Source organism: Tinamus guttatus, unplaced genomic scaffold (genome assembly GCF_059628265.1).
Source record: "Tinamus guttatus ecotype Peru unplaced genomic scaffold, ASM5962826v1 Tinamus_guttatus_pri_ptg000509l, whole genome shotgun sequence".
Classification (NCBI taxonomy): Eukaryota; Metazoa; Chordata; class Aves; order Tinamiformes; family Tinamidae; genus Tinamus; species Tinamus guttatus.
In genome coordinates, this window is record NW_028289043.1 from 1356218 (window position 1) to 1378409 (window position 22192).

Genomic DNA, 22192 nt, shown 5'->3' on the forward strand with positions numbered 1-22192 from the left:
CCAAATCAATATTTCTTTAAGGGTAAAGGATGCCTTACTCAGAAATCACCTTTGCAGGAATAGGAGCCAGATGATTAAAGCAGCTTTTGTTGAAGCCTTTTTGCTGGCTTCCAGGATTAGTGACCTCCTGCTTCAGGCAGCAGGGGGGCAGCTCTGGGCGTGCATTGGAATGACTGAACGGTCAATTTATGCAAGAAGCAGTGTCACTGAAATTAATGTGCTCACAAACGAAATAGCAGGGAAACAGGGTCAGGGTCATGCTGAAGTCATGCTGAAGGAATATAGACATGGGCACGTTTGTCCTGTGAAAGCTGACAAAGCCTTTTTAGGTGTGTGATCTGGGATGGCAGGATTTCTAATCATGCATAAGGATAGAATGAGTTTGGCAAGGTCATGAAGAAGACATTAGCGCTCTGAGCTAAATTGTGCTATGAATTCTTCTGGGGCTGCTTCAGAAACAGGTGAAATTTTTGGCACCTTGAACTCAAGCTCTAGCTTGAGTTTGGAACTTTGGATGCCGTAGTTAGCCGTGGCCCCCAGGGGTCAGTCCTCAGTCCAGTCCTGTTCCATTTATTCATCAATGACCTGGATGAAGGGATAGAGTGCCCCCTTGGCAAGTTTGTTGATGATACCAAACTGGGAGGAGTAACTGATACCCCAGAGGGCTGTGCTGCCATCCAGCGCAACCTGGACAGACCAGACAACTGGGCGGTGAGAAACCTCATGAAGTTCAACAAAGGCAAGTCTAAGGTCCTGCACCTGGGAAGGAGTAACCCCATGCATCAATACAGGCTAGGGACTGACTTTCTGCAGAGCAGCTCATGGTCCACCATGTTGTCATGGTGGACAACAAGTAGTCCATGAGGCAGCAGTGTGCCCTTGTGCCCAAGAAGGCCAATGGGATCCTGGGGCATATTAAGAAGAACATCTCCAGCAGGTCGAGGGAGGTGATCCTGCCCCTCTACTCAGCCCTGGTGAGGCCACATCTTGAGTACTGTGTCCAGTTCTGGGCCCCCCAGTACAAGAGGGATGTGGATCTACTGGAAAGAGTCCAGTGCAGGGCTACTAGGATGATCAGGGGCCTGGAACATCTGCCCTGTGAGGAGAGACTGAGAGAGCTGGACCTGTTGAGCCTGAAGAAGACAAGGCTGAGAGGGGACCTGGTCAGTGTTTATAAATATCTTAAGGGAGGGAGGAAGAAAGATGGGGCCAGCGAGTTTTCAAAGGTGGCCAGCAGTAGAACAAGATGAAACGGCCACAAACTGAAGCACCAAAAGTCCCACAGGAACTTAAGGAAAAATTTAACTGTGACAGAGCACTGGAACAGGTTGCCAAGAGAGGTTGTGGAATCTCTTTCTCTGGAGATATCCAAAACCTGCTTGAATGCAGTCCTGTGCCACATGCTCTAGGCAACCCTGTGTGTGCAGGGCGATTGGACTAGATGCTCTCTAAAGGTCGCTTCCAACCTTAATGATTCTATGATTCCTCTTCTTTACTAACAGATATCTGATCTAAGGCCAACAAGGAATGGTCTTCTCATATCTGGGAGGAATTGTCTCCTGGATTTAAAAAGGTGGGAGGCAGGTGGGATAGCACAGTGATGTATAGTGTAAGGCTGAGGAAAAATATGAAGCCATACAGCATAAATTTCATGGTATCTGGAAGCAGACAAAAGGTATTAATGCACCTTTCTGCATGTTTACTTTTATGATGTATCTCTATTCACTTCACTCCTATCTTGAAAGATCTTATCCTTATCAGTAGAAGGAGAAGAATGAATGCAGTAGAGAACATGACATGACCAGATACTCCTGTTTCATTCCTTCACCTTCCCATCACCCAGACCTCAAAAAACCAAGCTGGCTAATTGTTGGAGCAGATTAGGTCTGAGACAATCTAATTTCAAGTATTTCCCTTTAATCCTTGGACACTCCTTTAATTCTTGGAGGCTGCTTTGAGGATTTGGGGAGATCTGAAGATATTTCTATCACCTTCTGACTTTTGTCTCTTTGCCTCCCTCTAATAGGTAGATTCTAAAAATTTCATATTTAGAAAGAGAAGGCAAATTAACATTCTTGTACTTCCACCAGGGGTAATATAATAGATTTGCCTGGCAGTTCATACCCGAGATTCATCTAATCTTAGATATTTATTTGAGATGCCTAGCTTAGAAAAGTGTTTACTCCAAGCTTTCTATGTAGTCATCAGAGAAAAAGAACCTCTTGGTAACATTTCCATTCTTTTATTTCTTGTATTTCTATCTAACTTGGGCAACGAAGTGAGATATCTAAATATAGGCTGGATGAATCCAGACCTGTCTGAAGGAAGTAGGAGTTGACTGTTCAGAAGAACTTCATTTGTGCTAACCTCTACCCAAGCTCGCATGGGAAAAAGGTTGTGTCCTTTCATGAGCTGAAGAGGAAGTTCCATCATAAATCACTGATTTTATGGCTGGAATCTTGTAACCATGCACTGAAGTGTATTAAGTGCCTACTGTGTGAATGTGATTTAGACATTTATTGCACAGCTGTACTGTTAAAGCCATAAAGTTGAAGTCTGTCACTTAAATCTATTCCTACGTCTGTCATTTATTCTACTGCATGTTCTGATCAATACCTCAGAGTTCTTCAATACCATGTCACTGTATATAACAGTTTGAAATTGCATCCACCCTTCTGCTGTCAGGCTGCAATACAAACTCATACCCAAGGAGCCCATTATTATCAATAGTACAGAAAATTCCTGGACATTCTAAAATGCTTGCTAGATAGTTCTGAATTCCCAGTCTTTCAATTCTACTGAATACACTTATTGACATTATCGGCAAATGAAAACTTGTACAAGTCATTAGTGTTCAAATTTACAATTTTGAAAATTTGCAAATTTGCTTTTTTTTACAAGATTTTCAGTTTAGTTATTCTTCGAAAAATGGGCACAAATTGCATAGTAAACAGAAGTTGGTTATCTCATTTTAGTTGCTCTCTTTTGTCTACAGAAGATCTTTAAACCAGAGGCATGCAGATAATTCCTTATGAGACTGCATTATCTGTATGTGTTATGGCTGTTCTTTTTCAGAGAAAAATTAATTTGTTCTTTTTATTTTTTCCTGATTTATTTTAGGGCTGTTTGTAAATGCAACCTTAATTTTCTCTGGTTGTAGCACTCCAAAATATATTCTTCTATAATCTAAATGAAGTCCTTTAACACATGCTTAACCATATACATATCTATGTAAAACACAGCTAATATTTCTTTATTTTTTTTCTGTAATTTACTGTATCTAGGAGACAATAGACAGATTTTGGAGGAAGCCTTTCCCCCTTTCTTCTCATTTGGTTTCTGATAGTTTGTGAAAAACCTCCACAGTAATTTATTTTAGAGGATCCTAAATAGTGAAGAAACACATATTAGATTTCATGAAGGCACGTTTTAGAGAACTACAGCTAGTGAAAATAAAGGGTCTATTAACATTCCCTTTTGAGAATAATCCTAAAAATCTCTAAAATAAAGTGGATGTAAAGAGCAACCAATTAAAACTCTTGAGGAAAATAGTAATTTTAAATTGTTTTTTCTACAACATGTGGCTTCACAATCACACTCTCTGTGTCTGTCTCCTCCCTTTCCTCCCATCCACTAATTTTCGTTATATTATATTCTCCATAGCTTCATGAAAACAGGCTGTCAAAAAGAAGAGGGAGACTTCATTAGACCCCCACAGAAGGAAAGCTGGAGCTCTGCCCTGACCTCTTATTAAACTGTGGGGAATTCACACAGGGGCCAGACCAACCTCTTTTCTGTAGTGCTTGCAGAACTATTTGTTCATTCCTTGTATCTTTATCTAAATAATTAGTCCATTTGTCTTTGTAATTTTCAAAACTCTCTAGAGCTGCTCAGGAAAAACCCTGGGGTAAGATCACGTCTTCACTGAGGTCTATCAGAATTTTACTGTTCACTTTACTGGGGTCAGGATGTGACCAAAAGCTTCACTGTCTAAATGGACAAGGCAGACAAAAAAGTGAAAGGGCAAATCAATATGTCGGATGAATTATTCTCTTCAGAATATTCTTTCAACTTTAATGTATTTATATAGCCAATGTGACCATAGCTATTCCATGCATGAGCAAGGGGAAATGCCATGTTATCCAGGGCATCATTGTGCAAAAAAATCGCAGAATGTTGATTTGAGAAGGAAGGTTTTCTGCAGGGTTTCCTGTGCTTACCTTTCACACAGCTTTTCAGAGATTATGAAAAGTGTCCATGACCATTATCAACGGCATGTGGATTCATCATGATTCATCATTCATCTGAATGAACTAGCACCTGTGACAACTGTTTCCAGGCTCAGGTACATTTATTAAGAGACTGCCCCAATTCTCACGTCAACTAAGTGATATTTCAGGACTATACTTGAATAGCTTTTTGCATACTGAGCTGGTGACTGGCTTACACAGAAGTGTTGCAGTGATGGCCTGCAGGTCAGAGCTAGTCCATGGAACGATCCTCTCCCATCTACTGTCTCTAATACTATCCTTGACTGTCAGGGGAGTCAGGTAAAGAGGCACACCCTCTTTACCAGCAATGCACAGGTCTAGGCATTGCTCACAACTTCTGGTATCCGAGCCCTCAGGACAATGACATACACCAAATTTCACCTTGGTGTTCCAGAATTGTATTTTTGTAATGACATACAAAAGTCCTAAAAAGTGACATCCCGCTTCCACCTCTGCAAAGGTATAACCATGCTTACTTACCATCTGTAGCAAACCTGCATGACTTTGTTCAATACACTTGTTCTGAACTCTGTTTGGCAATGAAGAGTGTGCTATTCAAAACTCTACAATAAATACTTGCATCAATTACCTAGGAAACAATAAGAAGAGACAAGAAAAGCAAAAGTTTCTGTCTACTTTTTATTGATCTTAGCTTGCTCATTCAGTATGTGTTAAGTATCACAATGCAGAATCCAGACTCAAGTGGCAATTATGCTTTTTTTTTTCTAGGCAGTAGTGGAAAACTGTCTAATTTAGCGATTGTCAGATATTAAAAATGATTCCTGACTGCAGAGCTGGCACAATATAAATGTTTACTGGGTTTGCCTGAAACAAGCTGCACTACTTTAGGATTTAGTGTTAACTCCTGCTTTCTTGAGTGTACTCTCTTCTGTGCTGTCTTATTCATTTAATAGTAGGACATTCTAAGTACAGGAAAATTTCCACAACACATCACAAGCATGCCTTCCTCTTTTCAGTCCTATTAAGAGAATAATAAATAGAGATTACTGTGTATTCGCTCACAGTCATTGAATGTACAAACCACAGAAAATCCTCAGTAGAACTGGATTTATATATAATTTCATATAAATGTAACCAGGACAAGCGTTGTGGCACAGCTTTTTAAGGGAGTGGTAGCTTACCAAGTCTGTCTCTTAAGTGTGCAATATAAAGACATATATATGTATACATGTGTATATATATATGTATTGTAGGATTGTAGACAGCATGTACCTAAGAATATGTGATTAAATATGAATATTTACATTCACATTCAAATTATTCTTTTACTTGAAAAAGGAAGTGGAACACTGTTATGTGCTTTAATACAAAATAATGAAAATGAAACAACCTCTCTTTGTCCAAGCTTTTGAAGGAAGGAAGGAAGGAATAATGAGTAACGGTGCTCACTAATAACCCTAAGTGACAAACAAAGCTAACAGCCCATGAATATGAACTTTCATGCAATAAAAATTATAACTTCTACATAGAAGAGGTGAGAGGACATGTATGAATTTAATACTGAAAGTCTGAGCAGCAAGTTCTTCTGTCCTCTAATGCTTTTCTACCTCTGCCATTATTGATGGTGTTCCAATAGGCGTCTGCACTGTACAGACATATTTATAGCTGTAAAACAGGAAGGTGAAGCAAAAAATTACCTTGAGATTTATAGACCAGTACAAGACATGAGGCAAGGTGTCTCAGTGGGTAGTATCATATCATTGCTGAAAACACACGGTGTAAGGCACAAGGGAAAACACATTTGATGAGCTTTTCTGCATCCCCAGATAATCACTAAGCTTTGCACTACTGTGAGGTATTGGAACAGCAAGGTTAATGCAGGTCTGAACTGCGATGCACTGGCAAAGAAAAAATAAGACTGTGAGCAGGAAGAAATGGACAAGAATTTTACTTGTGCTTTGGGATAAGCTTGCCAATCAGCATTTCCCAAACTTGGGAAGAGAGAAGGGGATTGAAAGGTTTACCCTCAAGGAGGAGAGGTGAGAGACACTCTGCCACACATCCCAGAGCGCCCGGGGCTATGGATGCTGCGGGAAGCAAGAAAGCTAGGTTCTCCTTGCCCCATCAGTGCCAGATATGGGCAAGCTAGCAGAGAAGTGGATGTTGTCCCCGCATATCTCAGAACAAGTTTCCCAAGAGTGCTGGTGGGACTCTTCAAAGAACCTTTAATGAGGGATGCTTGGAAAAGTGATCAAGAAACTGAGATTAGAGCAAAATAAGGATCCCCACTAACTGCAAGTCAATAGGGCAGGTACCATATGCTGAAGTATTTAAGATATTTGCTTGTTCCTTCACTCAGTCTTGAAAAACATTAACATTACTTTGAAATATAATAACTAGTCCCTGGTAAATTGCACTAGCCATTTAGTCATTGTAAACGGTATCGTTAGGATTTCAGTTTTACAGAAGAAAAACAGCTTCCTGCTTGTGGAGTCCTATGCTCTTTCCAAATACTTTACTGACACTATTTCTTGTTATCAGAAAGCCTGGAAATTTTTGTCATTGTCCAAGATTCCACTATGAAAAGCCTCCATAACAAGAAAATATAAAGATATCTCTGGCCTATTTTCCTCCCAGGTTCAGAGAGTTAATTTTTTTTTAATTAATATCACATCTCACCTGTCTGCTTACATTCCTCTCTGCTTTGCAAAAAAACAAAAGACTAAAATGAGCTCTGCTTTCATTTTAAAGTACACAAGGTTCTAGCTTGTTTCGAGGTGAAATTACCTTCCCACCCCTTCTGCCATTGCCTTCAATGAGAGCAGGGCTTGTAAGTACCAGTGATGTTTCAGGGCTCAGAAGGCTTAGGAGTGTGACACGACCTGACTGATAGGTAAATTATGCTGACACAAAGCATTATAAAATATTAATATGACTGCCAAAGTTCAGCTCACTGACCTCCTTTATACACTGGTGAGCTCACCTGCTGAAAGGCCAACAGCTCAAAGGTTTGACATTTTCTCTTTTTTTTTTTAACAAAATAAATAATACCCCTGTGTTCTACCAAAAGGCAAATGAACACATGAAGAAAAATATCACTACATCAAGCAACTTCTGATAAATGTTCCAGGTCCCCTAACTTGACAACTACTGTCTTATATGAAAACTACAGGCTTTTCTGGCTTTACTAGGATTTTAATTCTAGAAAAAAAAAAAAAAAAAAAAAAAAAAAAAAAAACCTCTCTCTCTTAATCCTGAACATAGACTTCTGCACAAGGAAGCTGCTTGTGCAAAAGTATTTGAAGAAATAAGCTTTTGTATCCTGTAAGATTTCCCACCCATTAACAGCTGACCCCCCAAGGCACCATATGGAGGTGAACAGAGCGTGCGGTCAGGCTGCTACATCGTCATGGCTGGTAGCATCCCAGAGCAGAACCCAATCCTCCAGACCCTGTATTATGCGCACCACTTTTAGCACCAAGCAAATACACCAGCCAGCAATTTCCTTAGGCATATCCCTCAGGACGCCAAATAATGTTTCTACATCTTTTTAATCTAATATAGTTTAGCATTTTGATCTAAACTGTCACCTAAAACTCACCTGCCCCACATCTGCTCAGTTGCACTCTCATTTCTGTTGGGCAAGAATGACAATTTGTGGAGAGTTTGACCTAAGTGCTTCTCCATTTCTTGTCAATTCTTGGTTAAGTTTTTCTTCCATGTAAAATAAATTGTTAATGAAATTCTCTATTTAATTTATCTAAAAAGTTTTCTCAGCTCTCCACCTGACTTCTTTTAATAACTCATCTATCATGTAAAATAGTAGATCATTTCTAGTAATTTTAGAAGACTGGAATATGTGTAATCTTTAAATTAGGTAGTTCATTTGAGTATCAAAGGCAGCTTAATTGTGTTTCATTTCAATATCAAGGGTGACATAAGTAATTTTCTTATTGACAAAGACAAAAAACTTTCATTTGTTTTGAGACTCAACCTGAGGAAAGCAGGTATAACTTCAGATAATGGATTCAGGTGAACATTGATACAATACACAGTAAGATTATTAGGCAAAGTACATTTACAAGAGATGGATTATCCCTGGGTAACATTATTTTAATTTGAATCTAACCCAGAACATCTGAAATAATAGTGCTTTTCTATTGTTTTCTACAGCATTCCCATTTTTGAGGTGAGGTGTCAGTCCTGCTACAACAGTATCCAAAATGCAAGGGTGGCAGCAAAACAGGAACAGCAGTATTCCAAACACAGTCCCTGCAGAAAGACCCCTGCTTCAAGAGTCCTTCAACTACCTGAGACAAACTTCCCCTTGCAAGAAACACAGTCTCTTCCACCCTTGATCATGTAGGAGGAGATCCTTGCTCCTTAAAATGCAAAGGAAAATTTTATTGAGGGATGAGGGTGGCGTTTGGAAAAAATAAATAATTGCTCTTCTTGAGAGCAGAAGGGTAGGCAGAAAAAAAGATAGGCTTCAACTTCAAATTCAATATTTCTCTAAGCTCATAGATACTCCGAAACACCTTGCTGCATACATTGGATAATAATCTAAAGCTCTGCTTCTCCCTTTGGAGTGGAATCCCTGAAAGATGGAGCATTTTGAGATAAATTGTTTTCCCCTGGACTGAACTTGAAAGACAAGGTCAAGGCTAGTATTTGCATTCACCCCTGGGAATTAAAACTGCATTTGATGATATAATGAAATGTATCTTTTACAAGATATGGACACACATGCCCCAGTTTCGTCACTAGCCTCTGGTGTGACTGTTCTTGTGCATATATTCTCACGTGCCCCAGGAGATATTGGGCTGAGCGGTGCTGGGATTCAGAGCAGCACAGACCTCTCGTGTCGCCATCTGACTCCAGACATCAGCAAAGCTGACAGCAATGAGCAGTCACCCCAAAAAATGACAGCTAAAAGGGTGATGCAGGAGCTGTTTGACCTACCCAACAAGAGGATTGCAGTGCTTTTCTTTCCAGCCTTCTCTTGCTTTTACGAGAAGATTAACTTAGGCTCGGTGATGCACTGTTCAGCCCATCCTGTTTCCTGGCAGAAACTGTGAAGAATGATGATACATCCAGCACTTCACAAGACCTCAGTCTCTCTTTTTATTTTTAACAGTTTTTCAGATGTAGACAGTAACTCTGTATAATATCAGATCTACTCTTGAGAAAAGTTGTCACTAACTAGTTTGGACAGGAGGATGATTGCAACAAGAATATTTCTGGATGACTGCTGCCTGCTGTCCTATGACTGAGGCAAAAGAAGGCTTGATGCTGAACTTCATCCTAGCTACAGTTACTGCTCACTGTTAACAGACAGGCTAGACATCTGATTTATCATAGCTCATCCTGTGCGCCTCCTGTGTGACAGCAATCAAAATTTTGAATTGTATTTTCCCTCCTCTGGTTACAAAGATTCAGAGTGCATTTCATTATGGTATCATGACTTACGTTTTTATTGCTGTTTAGAAAAGTCCTGCAAACATTTTAGAAGCTGTAGAATAGGTCTATATCACTCCAAGTGTCAATTCTGTCATTTAAAACCCCTATCTCTCATGTTTTATGTGACTAGAAATTTTATGGATTATTCTTACAGTTGGTCAAAACTATTTCACTAGCTGCTCTTTTATTAGAAAATATTATTTTGATGAAAATCACAGCTTTCTTCAAAATACTTTATTTATTCTTGGATTTCCTGGAAAGAAGGTTGTATTGTTAACTGAACACTTGGTGCTATTTTTACAGTTTTTCATTAAAATTATTTCACCTTCCAGTCAAATTGTCCATATAATAATGATGAATTATGCAGCTATATATAAAGACATTAGAATAGAAAAAAAAACTCTAAAAAAACAGTATGTTAGACATATTTTTAGATAAGAACAAACAAATCAACATTTTAATTGATTTTATTTTTTATTCTAAATGATGTAAATTTTTAGATTTCAACACTTCCTCCCCAAAAAAGAAAATTCCCACTTTCAGTATTTCAATGTAGAATGAAAATCCTTCATCTTTAACCTCCATAAGCAGATTTTTCTTCTGCAGCTAATCTTTACCAATTTGTTTTCCTTCTGGTCTTCATCCTGCATTATATTGGCCTCAGTAAAATATGCAAAATGACTATATTCTGATGAGCCATGATGCTATTTTCAGTGCTGCGGTTATCACTCAAATCTGTCAAAACCAAACTTCAACACTTTGCAGGAATATAAGCACAGTCCTCAGCTGCATATGGTATATTGGCACCGCTTTTAATCCAGAAGGTATAGACTGGCTGTTAATTTCAAAATGGTGCTGTTAACTCCCGAAGTGTTTTTGCTGTAGCGCACACTTCACCAAAACCTTTATTGTATTGTTCTGTGTATTTTCTAATGGCTTTCTTGGTTGATTTGAAAACATGACTGGTTGAAACATTGCCTGGTGATCTGACTGACATACTATTTAGGAGACTTATCTTTGAAGATATGACAAATTTCTCCAAGCATCTTGCTTTGGGTTGCACACTACCCTCTTGCCAACATGTTCATAAGACTGGAAACAGCTTTTTACCAAAGATGGTCCGGCAAGGAAGAGCAGAGTAATGGAGGTCAGCTTCCAGCCAGCATTTGATGAATGCTTTGCTAGCGACTATATTTCTATGGCAAAAATCAATCCAGAAATTCTTTCTACTGCATTTTTATTCCAGTTCTCTGCAGCTGAGGGATTCATTATAGATTGGCTTTTTATCACCAGTCGTTTAAGGCAATTTTGCTTTTCTTGGAAAACCAAAAGTATTCATAATGAAGACTAATTATGTTCAGTTTAGGTACACTGTGACCTTTTCCATTCTTAGAAGTATGTTTCTCATAACCGTAAAGAGGATGATAGAAAAGACAAGCTACTGCATCCAAAATGCGTTTGCTTTAGTGTTTTCACCACTGAGGCTCTTTGTTTTCAACGACTTTTGACACAGGTTCTGGTATTTCTCCTTTAAAATAGTATTGCAGACTGATAGTACCAGCTGTCCACCTTTCGTCCCCACCGTACTGACTCTGGCGTGACAGATGGTGCAAACAGCCTGGCAATAGTTGTTGGATCAATATAAGGGACAAAATACCTGCCAGATTGCTGATGACTGAGATGTTACATGTTTTGGCATCAATGGACAGCTTAGCAACAATGGCACTAGCCTACAGGGAAAATAACCAAGATACATTTTTTTTTCCAGGATTGTTTCTGGATAGCTATTATTTCTTCTTCTTCTTCTTCTTTTTTTTTTTTTTAATTTATTTGAAAGCTTCCTAGAATTTTCTTCTTACTAACATGGAATTATAGTAAGAAGAAACCTCAGTTCCTTCTGTCTTATTTCAACTCGCTGCCATGCCATTGCCTGACTGTCAGACCCCATGTCTCAGCTTCACTTTAGATCTCACAACAATTCCAAGACTATACCATGCAGCAGCTTTTAAGAGCACATCTTCTCTTCTAAAAATATTTTGTCTCTAAGCACTCCTTAGAATATTTTTCTTTTCCTTTGAGAATTTAATCAGCTTTGATTTCTTTCTCTTCCAAGCAGGGAGAACTCAAAAGAGAAAGTGGTGCTCCGAGCATACGGGCTTTGTTTGGCTTGGGATGGGTCGCATTTTGTGGATTTTCAGCAGTGCAGCTGCCATTACCACAGTTGGCAGACATGACCTATTCCGCTCTTGAAAGCTATCCAGGTGTTTGGCCACAGCTTTTTAACTGCATCTTCAAAGTTCGTGCATGACTGACATAAACAGGTAAAAAGCTGGAGTCCCAACCTAAGGCTTTTGTGTTTTACTGAAAAATATGAGATTCATGACAAAAGAGAAACATGTTTAATGAGGCATTTTCAGTGAAAAAGAGTGAACAAAATGTCACAGACCTGTTAGAGACACAGGAACAGGAGAAGGGAAGAAACAAGTGCCATGAGTGGGCCATGAAAACTGGACGCAAGTTGTGAAGGACCGTGTGATATGTTTTCATCTAGCCTGTCTGCATGTTCCTGAGCACTGTCAGTTAGGCTCTTTTCTGAGTGAGTTCAAAGGCAATTGGAAATCCACGGAAATCCATGGAACCAGACTTCCAAAAAAACCTGCAATTTTCCTTCTCTGGAGGGAAGGTAAAGTACCCCCAATCCTGAAATGAGTGAACACTGCTCACAGCTGTAAACCAACACAGATAAATAAAATTCTTAGTTAATTATTTTATACTAGATGCAACTTTCCTTTTGGCGTGGTCTTTCAAAGCCTAATTTTCTGCTTGCCTTTGTGCAGCAAAATCTGCATAACTAGCTCCAAGTGGGTGCAAGAGGAGCACTCGAGCAGTTGTAGCAGAGGTTGATTTGGGAACTTTACCAGTCAGTTAGAGCAAAAAGATGAAAGGGAAGTAAAGCAAGGCTGAGAAGAAAAATCTGGTCTAAAACAAGTTTCTAACATTTCACTGTGAAGGAATTTTTCAGACTGTTTCTCTTTTCAATTTTAATTTAATAACACTGTTTTCCCATTAAATTAAATTCTAACTTTCCCAAAACTTGTTCTATTGAATAGTTATATATCAAAATATAACTTTTTGATTTAAAATTATTTTATTTTAATATAATATTTAATATAATTAAAGATTTATACTTAAAAAATATTGCCTCCATAAGAATAACTAAAATTTAAAATCAATTCATGATTTTAGCTGGCAATGCATCTCATGATGTTATTGTTTCCTTAAAGCTCAAATTCCTGAAATTTGTGATTTAAAGAAAATTTCAGCATTAATCCAAATGAAATTGTAAATAATCTATTCTCTTAATTAGAAAAGTAAAAGTCTTTCAAATTGATGATTATTAAAAAGAGTCCCAAATAGGCGAGGAAGGAGACTGGTTTTACTTTTCGGTTCAAATGTTGAAAAGTGATCTAGAATGAGTGATTCGAAATTAAATTTAACCTCAGTGTAATTCAGTTAATTAAAATATGTTGCAGATACGAAGCCCTGCAAAAGGTTTTTACATGGATAAGATCCATCCTTTCTTCATTTCAAAATTAAATGGACCAATTCATCAGGTTTGAGGAAAAGAGAGGAGCTAGAAGGTCCTGTAAATTTCTGCTGGAACTGGCACACCTTCCTCTGGAATCTACAAGCCCTGACATTCCTGATTCTACTCGTTCCCGTTATTGAAAGAAGGCAGCCTGAAAGCCACACAAATCCTAGCTCAGTGTTATCAGCAGAGACCTCCTGTTGAACACAAAGATGCAACAGATGGATTTAGCTTTGCAAGGCAGTGTACATGGATTTTCATCACCCAGATTCCAACACTTGTCAGAATTGTCAGCTTCATTTTCACATGCAAGGAAATAATTTGAGTGAATATTCATGGTTTCATGTGGTCATACGCAAGCTTGCTAAGCTCCAGACTGAAATGATGTTGTATATCCACACTAGTGCAAATCCAGCTATGGGCAAACAAATCCAGCTTCCAGTGCGCATATCCAGACTTAGTGTCATCTAACACAGTCTCACAGATTTTCCATCTTGTAATATTCACATCCACTTGGAGCACAGCCAGAACAAAGCTGCATCTGTTCGTGATATGCAGCGTAAAGGGACCCCAGTCATCATCATCACGGAGAGATAGTTTAAGTATGTGAGCAGTGTGCTCAAAATTGTAACATGTTATTTGCAGAAGTTATTTGGGAGTGTTCCTTTGCAGAATACACTGCGTCTTCAGATACATTCACAATCTAGATATTTCTCCTTTATGAATGAAAAAAAAGAATGCAATCAAATCTCCCTAAGAAAAGTATGCAGGATACTGGCTGAATCACTCCCTTTAACTACTTTAATAAATACTCTTTTCAGGTTTGTTGCTCCTGTCCCAGATGTGAAAGGTGGACTGTTTTTTCCAGGTGGATCTGTTGGCCTGATTAAAGACACTGCTTCATTCATATCCCTGGCTATCACAACTAACATAACACTGTTATTATAAATATTATGCTACCTGATGGCTTTCAGGCACCCTTCAGATACCAATGAATTCACAACAAAGTCATGCATATGGATATGAGAAGACAGTTCTTTAAAGCCAAATGATTCCACGGTAAGAGATACTTATGTTCCTTCGCTCTCCTCGTAAGGTAATGCACTGTGTACATTTTTAATCTTTCTGCTTCTCTCGCTAGTTAACAATGACCTGCTGTCTCTGTGCATAAAGATTAAAATTTGAATTAAAACATTATTCAGGGACTTCAATTACCCAGTATGGATTTGCTGCCCCTGGACCTGACCCCCTCCCCCAGCAAAAATACTTACAGGGAAAAACCCATCAAGCTGGGACAGGGCTGCCCATTTGGTCCCTAATACCATCTGGGAACATAATGACTCGGTTCTTTCTGCCCTCAGATTAATGGAGCAAGCTCAAGTATTATAAGAAGCACTTTAATTCCCTCTGATGTTTTCATTATGAATTCCTTTGTGGCAGAACTCATTTGCAATAATGCATATGTAATTTTGGAAACCAAAAGGAAATCCTGTAGCCTTCAGGACATTATTAACCTGCAGAAATGCTGAGGCACATGTAAAAATCAAATATACTAGCACCAGCAACCTCCTGAAACATTTTAGGAATAAAATTGGTAAGTAAAACTGCATTCCACTACCTGAAAGTTAAGATAGCTGAATTAATAACTGTTAAAACCCTAATGATATTAGTGACACTTAAGCTGTCTATTCAGACAATCCCTAAGAATTCAAAGATATGTACCAGAATGGTCTAAAAAGATATGCATCAGATTAGTCTAAAAAGTTTCATTAGCTTAATATCTACAGATATTTGGAAATTAATCACCTGCACCCATTATAGCCTTCTCCTTTCTCTATTTCACATGGTCTGTTATGTTCTTTAATTTCTAATGCTTATGGGCCATGGACCAGAGACAGGAGACTTCACATCTCTGAGCCAAACCAAGAGATTCAGTCTTACTTAACCTACACATGTCTTACCATCCAGTTTATTTTGCATTGTACCAATGTGGTTTATTTTGAGGCCCATATTATTTCACTTAATGCAATGGGTCAGGTGGGTCTGTTGTCTCCAGTAGCATATGAATGTAAGGTAGACAGTGGCAAATTTCACAAACGACCTGCTTAAATTGAGGAAATGCCATAACTCTTTTAAGTATAGCTTCTTTTAAGTATAAAAATATAACACTGTATTACAGAATAAAAGATTTTTCTGTGTGTAAAACACAGTACATGTAACAAGGGTCATTAGCCAACCAATGGCTGCAATCTACAGCAACTTAGGTGGCTGGCTGCAAAATAGTAGAGACTTGAACTACAGCTATTTGAGAAACTTGAAGTATCACTAAAGAGTTTCTTTTGGTCTGTTTATGTCATCTATGTTTCTTAAGTGAAAATGTGTATACAGAGTGTTGTTTGCAGTACATACAGAAAAACATATCAGCATATACAGAAAAACTTATCAATCGTTCTGCTGGATCAAACATGGAATAAGAAGATATAAATGATTATAGCAGTTCAGACCAAGAGTCTATTTAGCTAAAGAGATATCTAGGGAAGAGTAAGAATAAGGAAAACATATGTAATATTTCATCCCAAATATTCTCTTGGGCTCAAACTACTTTCATTGAAGGCATTTGCAGAGCTTGACTTAACTTGTCTGGTGGTAAATCACAATGGATCTATTATTTAAGTACTTTTCCAGCCATCCTTTGAATCCACATAAGCTTCTTGTGTCCACAACGTCTTCTGCAAGTATCTGCTTGTTACTGAAGGGATAATTACCACCTACTTTGAACATGGCTCCTACTAGTTTTTATTCCTAGGTTCTGACCTGGAATAGTTTACTCCACTCTCTCTGATCTCTTCTTTCAATTTGTGATTTTGTAGTTTTCTATTTTACCCTTTCTAGGTCATCTTTTTTTCAGATGGAGGAATCCTACCCTTTTCAGTCGTTCCCCATGTAAGAGCTAGCCTAGGGACCTGATTGATTGAGCCTGTTGCCCTTCCCCACCAATGCATCTTTTCTGAGATAAGGAGGCCAGAGTGCATGTAATATTCACTACATGGGCAAATATGAATGTGTATAGTGTCATAATTATATTTAGTGTTCTATCTGCAACAGTGTTAGAAGCCTGAACTGAAAATGCTAGAATCCCCTGGAAGACAAGTGTGAAATAATCTGTCCTTCACCTATTATTCTTTATTTCTCATAAAATTTCTCTCTCAGGCATGAGATAAACACATTTTTACTGTTCCTTTTGTAGCACTGTTTATACAGCTGCAAATGCTGGTAGTAGTATAAGAGATATCTTATATGGGAAGGTGTTTAAATTCTTGGCCATAAAAGTATCCTGTAGTAATGAGTTTCCTGGCTGGTTTTTTTAATGATGTTATGCAATAAAGTATTTCCAAGTACTAGTTTTGCTTTTTACACTTGTCGGAGTCAATGAAAGATCACTTATTTCAGTTGTGTTTTATGTAATACGAATGGATATTTTTACATATGTAGCAGATGAAAATATAGAAATATACAGTTTTCTCAGAAACAGGAAATAAAAATTAGCATTGAAACATTGAACTAGAAGCTAGTTCAATCTTGGCACTATTAACTATTTGGAAGAGAGTTTTTATACTGGAATAGAAGATTTTAGTTTGTTTCAAGTATTGTCATTAATATTGTTGGTCATTTGGGACTTTTCTAAAATGCAGTAGAAAAAAATACTTTGATTCTCTACATATTTGTGTTAAAAACTACTTTTTATTAAAATGTTTGTAGCAAAAGTTCCTAATATAAAGCATTTCAATATAGCGAGGTATAAAATCAATCACTGAACTGATCGCATTGATGTCGAAGTCTTTCATGGTGTCAAAGCCTTTAAAATGCAGGTGGCATTTCTGGACACTTAGTGAAATTATGACTCTTGGTGTTTTGAACAAACCAGTGCAAATCCTTGCGACATGCTTAAATTCACATGCAAAATGTGCAACTACTAAATTCACGTGTTGGTTGCTGTACTGTTTCAAATAGTCCAAAACCCTTGACAGAAGGTCAACATTGTACATGAAACTACATTAAAATGTAAACATTAGAGCAACAGCACAAGAGATGCAAAGACAAAGGAGCAGAGCCTAATTAAAATCACAGTGTCATTTGTATTTCTGTGGTACTGGCAGTTTCAAAGACTGATGAAAAATAAGCAAGACTTAATCTCCAGAGTGTTGTGCTGTGACTCGTCATTATCTCTACAATGTAGATGTTCTGACCAAAAAGCTGATGCTATAATTCACATAAAACTTCATTTTTCTCAAAAGTCACTTTAAGTCTGACGTTTCCCTGATATAGGGAACTGTGAACCAAATGCCCTCCTGGATCCCAGCTGCTGAGCAGACTGCAGACAATCTCACAAACCACAAGAACCAGAGCAGTTTGCATAGCATTTCTCTTGAAAAGTGATAATCTCCTTACTCGCCTGTTACAGCAAATGGTGAGAAATGTGCCCTGTAAGGAATAATTCATATATTTTGGTTTGGGGTGGCTCATATTCCAAGATCTCTGTCTGTGAAGGGAGCCCAGGACAAGTGACTGAGAACTAAACATCTTTGGTATCTGGTCAGTTCCTACCCTGGAAGGACGTTGTCTGCAGGGCAGCCCATCTCAAACCCGTAGTGTGGCTGAGTCCATCACAGGAGCCTAATCCTAAATCCTCTCTAGACTGGAGCAGCAATGTGATATTTGTAGGCAGTGCCAGGGAGGGTTCTGGGCCCGGTAACCCACATCTATTCTGATAAATGGTGAGAAATGCTTTTGGCTCTGTCAAACAGGCTTTTCCCAAAACAACTTCCAGGAAAAAAAAAGTGACAGTCAGTACAAAGCAAGGATCTCTCCCAAAATGCAACGACTCCATTTGAGGAGGGCAGTAAGGAGTCTGTGCAGATGGCCTCAGAATTCCCTAGAGAGTCATTGTGTGCGGATCAAGGGGGATTCCAGACCTTGTCCTGGATTTTTTTATGGCTCATTGAATCCATAATTCTTCCAGTGAAATATTTCAAGCTATTGACATGTTTTCTGGTGCAAGTTGGTTTTGTCAGACATCCTAGACATAGCCTGTGCCAGATTAGTCACTTTGATTTGGAAAAATTTATTGCACTTTTAAATGGAAAAACTAAAAATTATCTTAATTCCAAAGAGACCATTAAGAAAAATGTAGTGTAGTCTTTAGAATTCACTAAATCCTCTTTTTTTTTTTTTTTTCTCAGACTACTAGCAAGAATGCCAATCAGCAGTTTTCACTAGGGATGGAAATACTGTAAATTACCAGACCATTGAGGTTTGCTTATTAAAACTATAATTCCCAGTTGCTGCTGATCCCAGGTGAACTGAAGCTGATATCTAAGACCAGTCATCCTTTTTCTTTTATTTTACTCCTTTCATGTCAAGACTAAGCTTTAGATGATATATCTTAACTCTTTTATTCATGTACTGAAATTTCAGCCTAGCTTTGACCACAACACTTGCTAATTTTCATCTCTACTTATTAAGATGTTTATTCAACTTTAGTTCTATATCAGTTAGTTTGGTCTTCATGGATGCTGGATCTGAGACTAAAGTTAACTTTCTAAAGATCAATGCACAATCATTCTTAAAGTTATTTCTAAAGTTATTTATACCAAATATTCACAGGAAAATAATTGCTTAAGTGAATGATGTTCGTTTAGTAACTAATCCATTTTATCCTGCATTAAGAAATACGTGTTTGACATGACTACGTCCCTTGATATATGGAATCTGTACTCTCTGAAAATAAGAAGTTGTACTTACAGGCAGTGAAATGGCTGTAATATGGATGGGGAAATACATTAAGTATAGAACTCTTCTCTGGAGTGAAAATTAACTATTCTCCAGAAGTCTCAATCCTGCCAATGGATACAATCCTATCTGGATATAGTTAGCAATTTTAAAGGCAGTACTCTTCAATTCTAAAGGCAGAGTGGCTTTCAATCCAATATTTTGGGCTTGGCCCCATCTTCGTGTATCGATTTCTTTTAGTTAGTCACTGAGTATTTATTAGAGAGAAAAGTAAAGGCTTTCTTTCTGAAGAAGCACTGCTTGATTATCTGTCACTGGCTTTTTGTCCCACAGAATAATGATCAACAGAGAAATGGCTTGGATTTTTTATTTTTAAGTGCTTTGCTTTTACACTGCCAACTTCAGAGGGCATTTTAAGTATAAGGAGAAACCTGAAGTGAGAGGAAGCCTCTAGACTTCTGTTTACTTTATTGCCTACTCAGACCACTCAAGAACTTTCTTCTGTATACATGTAGAATAATAAAGTTGGCAACAGGTTGCTGAAATTCTGGTTAACTATGTTACTATATTAAGGTTACATATTAAAAAAATCAGAAGACAGAAGAAAGGAGCAGATGGTAGATGGATTTATATAGTTCATACAAACCAGGAACTGTAGACCTTCAAAGAAGAACAAAACTTGGGGTGATTAGAATGGCAGTATGACGTGGCATAGATATGCTGTTAGCTGGGAGGTAATGAGAAGTCACTTAAATCATCTGGTGGTATTCAGAAGGAGGCATGAGAAAGCAGATGTGATGCTGCAAGCTTGAGGAGACCAGTAGGAGAAAAAAGTGTACTGGATGAAGAAGGAAAGGTGAGTGTTGGGCCATATAAAAAAAAGAAAGAAAGGAAAGAAAAGAAAGAAAATTAAAATAATATGTCTGGGTAACTCCACTTTCAAATAGGCATTTCAACTATTTACCTTTCTACGAATACTAGGTTAACACAGAAAATTTAAGAGTCCTGTGATAGTCATTTATACCAGATGAAAAGGACTGAACATGAGCAGAGAAAGTCCATTTCCTCTCCTATAGTATATTTTATTAAACACATGCATGTCCCACTGTAGTGTCTCTCTGCTCCCAAGAGAGCTATGAGTGCTTGCACTGCTCACCAGAGAGCCCAGGTGCCTGGGATGTGGAAAAGAAGTAATTTTCTAGGTATCTCCCATGCATTTGTGATCCAGGTACTTGATACATGCCAGATTTAACTGTCTGTGCATAAAACCTACAACTTTGCATTAGCAAAGCTCTCCAACTTTCCCTATATGAAGTATAAAACACCTTCTCACTTTTCTGGAATAAAATCCATGTAAACTAATGGGAAGCTACACTTGCTGTAAGTCTGTAGGTGGGCAGCTTGAAGCATCTTTCAGCTGCTGATGCATTCATAACGAAGTGCTTATCTAGCAAATAACAACAAATAAATAATTGCTATTTGTGACTACAAAGCACAAGCTGTAAACAGCACCTTGCTTTCTTGCAGTACATGCTAGTACTTATCGTGTGGCTGGGGATTTCATACACTATTCGTAGGTGGAAATAAAAGCACAACCAACCTTAATAAGTAAGATTTGTTGCTAGGGTAGAAGGCTTTCACAGGATTATATATATAAAAAAATACAAAATAGATGCCTAAACTCTTTGACAGAATCCTTTCCTGACAGGCTTGAGATTTATTTTTTTGCTATTACTTAGGTTCAGCACATTCAGTCTAAGTACAGCTCATCAGCTTTATATTTCACCTGTCACTGGCTAAGCACATGTCATGATCCACCAAGCACCTCAGAGTCACTTTACCAACCCCTTTTTAAATCAGTTCTGTAACAGGATTTCCACTGGTGATGCAAATAATGTCCTTGCAACTTCGTGTTGATACGAGGGCTGCCTGCTGTCTGACAGTCCTGCATTGGGTCAGGGCAGAGGATATCAGCTCTTTGCTCTATGTGTAGATATTCTCACATGCAAGTCCCAAAGCTATAAGGTCAAGAGAAAAATAAGCAATTTGCTCTTTCTCAAAGAGGAAAGCAGTTTACTCTAGAAGGCATCTTTTATTCAAGTTACAAAAATGCCCTGGGTTTGGTCCTGCAATGCTATTCAGGGAAGAAGGGATGGATACACGTGTGCCAGCACAGGCTCTGGGCTGCTCGGCACTCCATCTGCTCCAGGCATAGGAATACTGGCATGATGGCAACTCTGCTAGAGCCATAGGGATGCTGGCGTGATGGTGGCTCTGCCAGACACAGAGGGATGCTGGCACAGGAGTAGCTGGAGCCAACATCCTGCCCTCAGCACAGCAGGGGAGGCCGGGAGCCGAGTGTGATGAGCCACAGCTATCAAGCCCCCAGCTCTGCACTGCCTCACTTCTGGCCTTGCAGGAAATATCAAGCTGATTTCATACTGATTTCTTACAAAGTGATGCAGTTTTAGTAGAATTTATTGATTCCAATTCCTAAACATCATATAAGCCATAGATAAGAACACTTCCTGGAAGAAGAGAGATGGTTCAGATTTTTTAGGCAGTGGGAGGACTGGACAAGATGACAACAGCATCTTGCATGAAACATGATATGGACATAGCCTGAGAATCTGGGCAAGCTAGACTGGAGCAAAGACAGTTTTTTGGGTGCTGAAGAGGGAGAGAGACAGAATGGATGCCTAAATGTTTGCCACTGACAAGAAACCTCCATCTGACTGTCCTTTTTAGCTTGATTCAAGCCCAATTCAAAGATTTAAGAACAATCATAACTTAACACACTCACTATCTCCAGGACAAGTCCTTTAAAATAACTGAGAATAAGGTATTCTTTTACACATTCTATTTTAAATCAGTTTTGTTTTATAATGTTTACAAAAACATGTTTCTCTATTTAATATTTCAGATGGTTTCTATGGGCTTATGAGTAAAAGAATTAATACCTGGAAAGAATGCAGAATAGCTAACTGTTTCTTTCCTAAAACTTGGGCCTGGGTAAATTTCTGATTTGAGCCTCAAACAAAATACAAAATATATTTTCTAAAAGACCTGTAGTTGAACTTAGCCCAGTTACTGCTACCAAAACTCTTACACATTCAAGTAC